This window comes from Phoenix dactylifera, chromosome 2 (genome assembly GCF_051530095.1).
Source record: "Phoenix dactylifera cultivar Ajwa chromosome 2, Ajwa_hap1_PhDact_Kaust_v1.1, whole genome shotgun sequence".
NCBI classification, from domain to species: domain Eukaryota; kingdom Viridiplantae; phylum Streptophyta; class Magnoliopsida; order Arecales; family Arecaceae; genus Phoenix; species Phoenix dactylifera.
Genome location: NC_143191.1, coordinates 23,367,266 through 23,376,671, shown reverse-complemented (window position 1 = coordinate 23,376,671; position 9,406 = coordinate 23,367,266). Strand labels below are relative to the sequence as shown.

At 40.1% G+C, this 9,406-nt stretch overlaps 1 pseudogene; it reads left to right on the top strand.

The window, feature by feature from the left end:
- LOC113463365 (wall-associated receptor kinase 2 pseudogene) lies at positions 1-5,290 on the top strand (annotated as a pseudogene).
- Positions 5,291-9,406: the final 4,116 nt, after the last annotated feature.

Here is a 9,406-nt window from a genome sequence, read left to right as displayed (position 1 = left end):
ATGGAGATATCTCAGTCATCGAAGACTTGGTCGATTCCCCGGGGAGTCACCGCCACCACCAGGCTTCAACAATATAAGAAGCCGACTCCACATGAAAATTTAGAAGCATCAGCAATGAAAGAATTAATGGCGTGGCAACTAACGGTGTTGCTTCTACTTCTGCGGCTATCCTCAGCATTTGCCGCCGTGCCCATGGCTCGGCGAGGATGCCCGGAGGAGTGCGGTGGCGTCAAGATCCCGTACCCCTTCGGCATCGGCCACGGCTGCTTCCTCGATGGTTTCGACATCACTTGCAACGGAACCACACCAAAACCAATCCTTGGCGATTCCAACATTACGCTGGTAGATATCAACCTAGTCTACGGCCTAATGCAAGTTAATCATTTCATTGCTCATGCTTGTTTCGACATGCCGGGTAACTCACCATGGATAAGATTGACGAGGACAAAGTCCTTAAGATTCTCTGACACCCACAACAAGTTTGTGGCCATCGGGTGTGACACTGTCGGGTACCTCGTCGACATGGAAGAGAGGTTCTCGACTGGGTGTATTTCTCTCTGCACCAACAAGAGCTTCGTGACAGACGGGACCTGCTCCGGCATCGGCTGCTGCGAGACCAGTATACCCAAGGACCTCTCGGCCTTTAAAGTCGAGCTAACTAGCTATTACAATCACACCTACTGCTCGAGCTTCAGTCCTTGCAGCTATGCCTTCCTGATCACCAACACGTCGTTTAGTTTCAACACGTCGAATTTCTTAAGTTTCGAAGACGTTGAGATGGTGCCGGTGACTCTGGAATGGGCGGTGGGAAACAAGACGTGCGAGGAAGCTCGCAAGGAGAAGGACTCTGCATGCGTCGCCATACACAGTGAATGCCACGACTCGACCATTGGCCTGGGATACCGCTGCAAATGTTCCCAAGGCTACCAAGGGAACCCCTACCTTCCGGGTGGATGTGAAGGTAAGATGATCACACGGCGTCTTTTTCATCTTAGCATTTTTATTCTCCCTCCCATGAGATAATTGAGTAGGGATGCAAGCATGGTTGGCTTCTACATATATATATAGCTATATATATAGATCATACATAGAAACATAGAAACATAGAAATGTAGATACATACATCCATACATCCATCCATCCATACATACATACATATCTATATGTACATGCATAAATAGATACATGTATATATAGTACATAATACATATATACATATACTTATTTATACATACATATATGTACATAGGTATATATGTGACTATTGAACCACTCTATTTTCCATGTTTCACTTCTTCTTTATGCCTCTCATGCCTCTGTTTAGGCTGAGCTTGATGCTACTTATAGCCAATCTATATATATAGCCCACTTGACGTATACCGGGTTTGAGCTTGGGCTCAGACCTGACTTCTTTCCGCTCCCTTGCCTTTCTGTACTTCTGCTTCCTCCTTTCGTTTGCTTAATGAAATGCAAGGCAGTGGGCTAACCGTATTTTCTCACAAAAAAAGGGACCCAATTTGGATAATAGAGCTTCTAACATTAGCATATTGGCTTCCATCAAAAAAAAAGAGAAAAGGCATTATAGTACATCAACTTCAGATGGAGTCCAATTTACAGCAATGGCGACTTATCTAAATTTATTCCTTTCCTTCCATTTTAGGGAAGATCAAAGACTCTACTATAGCTAAGAATTCCTACCAATCAGAATTCTAACTAGACTAAATGCAACTATTATGTCCATCATACTAAACATGAGATGAGGATATTATATAAGTTCAAATAATCCAAGTTAGGTCGTATAGTTACCACTAAATCTTTGGAGGACCTCCACAACCGATCCTAACTAGTATTCACCACATCATATACATGATCACCTCCCTTCTCATTTGTTTTCTTCAAAAACTATGTACTCTATCTTGTCCTTTCATTTCTTATGTCTTGGCATAATCCATGCGTGGTACATTCCTGCAATATTTTTTGTGGCTTGACAGATATCAATGAGTGTAACGATCCAGTACAAAAGAATAAGTGCGCGAGGGATTGCATAAATACGGAAGGAAGCCATCACTGTACTTGTCCGCGGGGTATGCGAGGGGATGGTCTAAAGGGTGGAAGCGGTTGCACCACCGAATTTCCTTTGCTTGATGTGGTTTTAGGTAATTCTTTAGTATTCAGCTGCTTCTTTTTTTTTTTCCTAAAACGGATGTTTTATATAGTTTGAGTACGAATATATCCAATAATATCAGAAAACAATAAATTTCGGAGCGATAGGCCCACAGAATATCTTCGGAGTAACATGCCACATAAAAAACCACTCAATTCGCGGCCCTGTTAGCCTCTCTACATATGTCTGACCTAAAAAGCCACACCATGATTCACCATAGCTCAAATATCCCGAAGTAGAGGATATCCCTCTCCTAATTTTAACCGGGCTTAAATACGACCAGTATTGGGCGTGTCGTTTGCAGTGGAGTCCAAAAAGTAACGAGTGAAATGAAAATGAACCCCCACAATTTCCATTATCTAAAGCAATGGTTATATCTATTGATAATATTTATTTATTTTTACTTAGTATCATTTTTTATAATTTAATTTTATAATGATCCAATATCTTATGTAAAAGAAATAGTTAGAAGTTATTATTTAAAATTCTTGGTATAATCTTTTTAGCCATATTTGATATGCAGACATGTGTTTAGCTCCATACTAGTTTTGTATGAAAAAATCTTGGATCTTGTATATGTAGGATCAAGAATTCAAATAATAATTTATGGCTAGTTTTTTATAGCAAGATCCTAGATCAAAGAAATAGAAAACAATGAACCAATAACATATAAACATTAAATAATTATCATATAAGTTTAAATAAATAATATAATAAACTTGGATAACTAAGTTTTAAAATAATAGTTTTGAGAGCTTAGGATCATCCAAAAATTAGGTGCCTTTTTGGTAAATGTAGTAAAAATGTAAGATACACAAGACTCCTTACATGCCATACTTTGATGAATCTAGTTATGGGTCCATATAAATGTACGTAAAATGATAGCCAAATCAAGAGCCTAGAATCAATTTGCCTATCAAAGCTTGGTTAGTTTGGAAATAAGAAAAATTGTTAAAGGGCGGATAATTTGTGAGTAATAGGCCATTTTTTAAGACAAATTGGTTATATAGGACATTTTAAGTATCATAAGTATGGTGGAATTGGGGTACTAAGAGTTTTCCAATCTTCTTATCCCCATTTATACTTTGAAATAACCAAAAACTCTAGTTCTTTCAGCAATTAATATGTTGGGAAGCATGGATATTTTTGCCTTGTTAACCAAAAAAATAACCTCAACATTGTCCATTGTACCATATTACTATGTATCATTTCATGGAGACCCAAATACACTGGGCAATTCTTTTATGGAATAAAAACATTATATACAAATACAAACTGAGATCCATCTTTTTATCCTAAAATTATTTTTACCTTTTGAGAATGAAAGAAGCTATTTCAAAAATTCCCAACCCTTTTCAAACTAAGCCTAACTTATGAGAGCCTCTCTCTAGCCTAAGGTTTAAGCAATTTAGATTGCAAAAATGGTGCTAGTTTCAATCTTAGGAGATATGAGTTCTTTATGAGAATTGACTTTTAGGAGTAACCAGAGGAGCCAGATCAAGTTGTATCCCATAAACTACACTTAGCCATGGTATATCATCTCAGTACCAGATTCCGTACGGTGCCACCCTGTCAGTATGTCGGTACGTCCAGTACGGAGTATCGAACCGGTACGGTATGTTCCATACCATCTAATTCAGTATGGTATGGCATATCATGCACCTAGCTACTGTTGTGACAACCTAGGCTTATACATGTGTCCCCCGATCTATGGTTGCGGTCAACTAGAAGGCCACATTTTGATTAGCATCAACTAGTTATACAATCAAATATTAACAGTTAATTGTACTTATAATCTCTTGCAGCCATATAGACCTATATATGCATCCATCAACCTTACCTATTGCAAATGTTGCAGGTGTTGGCTCCGGATTCCTATTTCTATGTGTTAGCATATCTTGGTTGTACTGGATTCTGAGTAAAAGGAGACTCATCAAGCTCAAAGAGAAGTTTTTGAAACAGAATGGCGGTCTTTTGTTGCAACACCATATCTCTTCAATAGGTGATGGTCGTCGTGATGATCGTGGTATGAGGATATTTACCTTTGAGGAGCTCCAAAGAGCAACCAACAATTACGACGAGGATTGCATCATTGGTCAGAGAGGCTTTGGAACGGTGTACAAAGGGACCTTGTCAGACCAAAGAGTCATTGCGATTAAGAGATCCAAGATTGCAGCCAAGGGTGAAATTGAGCAGTTCATAAATGAAGTCGTTCTCCTCTCCACCATTAACCATAAGAATGTGGTGAAGCTCTTGGGGTGTTGCCTAGAGACCCAAGTGCCCTTGCTGGTGTTTCAATTTATGTCAAATGGAACCCTCTCTCACCACATCCATGGCGAAGGCTGTCAAGGCTCGTTATCCTTAGAAAATCGAGTGAGGATCGCTGCAGAAGCTGCTGAAGCACTGGCCTACCTTCACTCATCGGCCTCCACTCCAATCATTCACAGAGATGTGAAGTCCGCCAACATACTCTTGGATGAGAACTATACAGCTAAAGTTTCGGATTTTGGTTTTTCAAAGTTGGTTCCATTCGATCGAAACTGCCTTACTTCCCTAGTGAGAGGAACATTTGGGTACTTGGACCCAGAATACTTTCATTCCGGTCAATTCACAGACAAGAGCGATGTCTATAGCTTTGGAGTAGTACTTGTCGAGCTCCTGACAGGTGAGAAGGCTGTCTCGGTGAATAAATCTGAAGAGAATAGGAGTCTTGCGAAATGTTTCATTTCTTGCATGAATGAGGGTCGACTTTCTGAGATTCTTGAGGATCGCATCCTCCGTGAGGGATCCATGGAGCAGTTGATGGCAGTTGCGGAGCTCGCCGAGCGATGCGTTCGATTGAATGGAGAGGAGAGGCCCATAATGAGGGAGGTGGCAGCCGAGTTAGAGGGTCTAAGAATGTTCACCAAGCATCCGTGGGTCAAAGAGAACAGCGAGGAGATTGAACCTTTGTTGGCAGAGCCAATATCATGTGAGTCAACATTTTATGGTGCTAGCAATACAACCAACGATGGCGATTCTTCCTATAGCGGGTTTGTTGCATTCAACATCACGTGAAAGACAACCAGGATCCTATACAGTGCATGAACCACACTATAGAGTGCTATGCAGCTTTCGATGACCACCAATAGAAGATGGAGGAGCATCAAACAAGATGGTTCATAAGCATGTATCATATTATACATATTGTTTGATGCTGTCCATCTTCCAATAGTGGCTATTGAGGGCTGCATAGTACTATATGGTTTGGCTTGTGCACTGTTGAGGATCTACTCTCAAGGAAATATGTTTTCAATAGTCGTACCTATGGTATCATATCCATATACTATTGTAATTAATTATGATTGTTTTTATCATGAGTATATCGTCGATGTTGCAATAAGTAGTTCCAGTGTCGAATCTTCTATGCGGAAATTATTTACCATAAGCTTCTATGCAACTTTGTTTTCCAATGATTCCCCTATAGCATTTGGCAAGATCTGATGAGTTAATTAAGGGCATGCCATTTTGGATTAACTTTAGTCAAGAATAATAACCAATCCTGTACTAAATTTATCAGCGTCCACACCATGTGCTTTAAAATTTGAGCTATATAACGTCAGATTGAATTAGCGTGCAGCCAGGAGTCCCAGTACATGATACTAGACAATCAAAAACTGCATTGCAGTACTTATAGTCTGCCCAAGTTGGGTTGGTTTGGGCACGAATTTTGGGATAGGCTTGGGCTTTGCCATTGACCAGTCTTCTTTGATCAGGTCAAGCCCATCTCCAGTACATGGGGCATGCGGAATTTATTTAACAGACTGAATATAATGACTGACATAAATTTCATACTGACTTCTGGCACGAATTTTGGGATAGGCTTGGGCTTTGCCATTGACTAGTCTTCTTTGATCAGGTGAAGCCCATCTCCAGTACAATTTATTTAACAGACTGAATATAATGACTGACATAAATTTCATACTGACTTCTAGCAATATCATCCTGGTCTGACATCGAGTTTGTAATTGTATGCAGTACTGCTATGGGGGCTCTTATTGTGTGCAGACACAAACAATTCTCTTGCTACATGACAAGAGGGGATTAGTGCAATTCATAGATTTTGCGAAATATGATAGGGTAATTAACTATAGAGTTGTTAAACCAGCAGTTGTGAGCCCAATGAGTTTTCATTTATACAATAGGCTCCCTAAGTATTTTCCAACTTTATCCGGCATTCACCATGCATAACTCTTTAAGAAAATATTAAAGCTCACATTCAGGGGTTATGGGATCCCACTGTATGAAATTTGATGCAGGATAACATGATTTTAGCACCGCTCTTTCCAGAATATTGAGAGCAAATTTAGATTTTGAAGTTAAATTTTTATTTAGTTGGATATTAGTCAATTGTATGGTTGTCTTGCCTTTTATTGTAGATATAGTATAATGTCTTCTGATTGATCGAGTTTTATAGACTCTATGTAGCATTAAGAATATTGATCAGGTGTGATCACCATTTATATAACCCTAGTTGAAAATACTGTATAATGATATTGTCACAAACGTGTACGTGCATAGAAAGAGATTGCTGTATCTTTTAATGTCTCCATAATTAGTATTAACTTCGCAATAGTTGATAGCTTAGATGGTTGATATCCATCTCTCCAAAATAAAAGATCCGCCATTCAAACTTGAGTGATGGTGAATAACTATCATATTCTTAAAAATAACATTATCTTTTTATAATTGAGCATTAAAATATGAAATTATATACATGTATCATATGGATCACATGCGTTAATCACATACATAATTGTACATATTTGATCTTGAATATGCAAATAACTAAAGAAAGAGATCCACTTTGTCAAAGGCTACCAGATCCATAAACTATTTTTCTATGGTCGCCAAAATAGCTGCGTATCATTTGTGACCTAATCTTCTTTATCCAATAATAAAACTCCTAATTGATTATTAAAATTATTTACATCCTATTTTTTTTTAAAAAAAATTGAGAGAGCAAAAGGGAGGGAAATCCACATGCATCTTAATAGCTATATTCCAATACTAAAAAAATGTATCATTCATGACTTAAACCCACAATCTCTAGTTACTAAATAGAGAAGCAGTCACTAGGACAACCCGATTCATGAAGTTTTAGAGCCTTATATGGTAATGGAATTTCTATTTTTGTATTATTGGCACCTTCTCTCTTCTCTTTTAAGCTTTATTACGAAAATAATTGCTTCATTTCACCATTACACATAATATTTTCTTCATTTCTCATTCTTTATTGTTGCTTACTCATCATTGATCCGTGACTTATGAGCAGCATGAATTGGCTTACATGTGCTTTTTCTTCTTCTTCTTTTTCTTTTTGGTATATCGGCGGCTCACACGCGACAGATATAAATGTAGCCAACAAAATCAAAAAAGAGAAGACAATGTAAGAGAAAAGGCATCGACACGTGGTCTAGCTAGGCAAAGCCCCCAGAATGGTGGGCCACGAAGGAGGCCACTTAATCAGCAGTGTTGTTCGCCTCCCTATAGACATGTGAGGCCCGGGATACACTACACTCGTCTAAAAGTCTACGGATGTCCTGGAGCAGCGGTCGGAAATCAGTGCCACGTTTTCGACCTTGGATCCACTCGATCACCATAGCCAAATCTCTCTCAAGAAGGATGTGGTCTGTCTCCAGCATATGCCTCGCGTAGGTGATACCCTTTCATGCAGCTCTGAGCTCGGTTCAGGTTACGGACATGTCGAAGATCTGCCGACCCCCAGCCGCAACCAGCCTAACATCGTGGTCTCTGATGATGAAACCCGTGCCTCCTATGCAGCCAATCTCGCCAACACTTCTATCGAAGTTCACCTTGAGAAAACCAGAAGGTGGGGGCTCCCATGAAACCGTGAGTGAAAGGAGGGCTCCAAATTTCTCTGGCTATTTTGTGCTTTTTTTTCTCCTCAAAATGTAGCATCTAGACTATCTTGAAATACCTAAGGCCCTATTTGAGAGAGCTTTTGAAGGGCCAAAAAGCACTTTCTGGCCCTCTAAAAGTACTTTTGAATGAAAAAATGTGTTTGGTAAAATTTCGGAAGGCTGTTTTAATTTTTCCAGAAAGCTGAAAACAGCTTTTTGGGAGAAGCTCCATTTTGACCAAAAATTTCGAAAAGTTTTTTAGAGCTTTCCGAAAAAGCTATTTTCAGCTTTGTCGGAAAGCTATTTTTTTGACCAAAATACCCCTATTTAAAAGTTCCTTTTTCCTCCCAAAATTCTCCATCCCACCGCCTCTTCCTCTCTCACCATCCCCTCTCTCTCTCTCTCTCCCGCTCTATCTTCTTCTTCTCAACGCCGAAGTCCGGCGAGGAGAGGCGCCGACGGAGGATACCGAAAGTAGAACCTAGCATGAGCGAGGACGGCAGCGAACATTAGGCCACCGGAGTGCCCAGATCTGGCGACATCCCGGTCCGAGGGCGAGGAGGAAACAGAGAGGAGGAACGAGGAGAGGCGCCGACGGAGGATACCGGAGGTAGAACCCAGCATGAGAGAGGACGGCGGCGAACATCAGGCCACCAGAGTGCCCAGATCTGGTGACATCCCGGTCCGAGGGCAAGGAGGAAACAGGGAGGAGGAACGAGGAGAGGCACCGACGGAGGATACCGGAGGTAGAACCCAGCATAAGCGAGGATGGCGGCGAACATCAGGCCACCGGAGTGTCGAGATCTGGCGACATCCCGGTCTGAGGGCAAGGAGGAAACAGGAAGGAGGGGGTTCTCGGAATGAGTGAGCTTCAGAAAAGAAAGGGAGAAAACGACTGGATCCCGCACAACCGCCGCGAAGCCGCAGGCCCGACCGCGGGCGTCGGCCACAAGCACGGCCGAGGGGGCCCCGCCGGCCGCTGCCCGGTCCTCCCGAGCCCGATCTCCCCTTGCGGGAGAAGAAAGAGGGAAGGAGAGATTAAAAAAATAAATAAATAAATAAAGAGAAGAAGAGTAGAAGAGAAGAAAAAGAAAAAAAAGAAAGAAAAGAAAAGAAAATAATAATAATAAATATATAATTAATAAATAAAAAAATTAAGATACTAGATGTATTTAAATGAAATGAAATAACAATAAATAAATAAATTAAAATGAAAAATGATGAATGAGTGGTTAATAATCTGTTCTCTATAATGATAAATAAATAAATAAGATAATAAATAAATGCATAAATAAATATGTATATAAATGAACGAATAAATAAATATATTTCAATGACA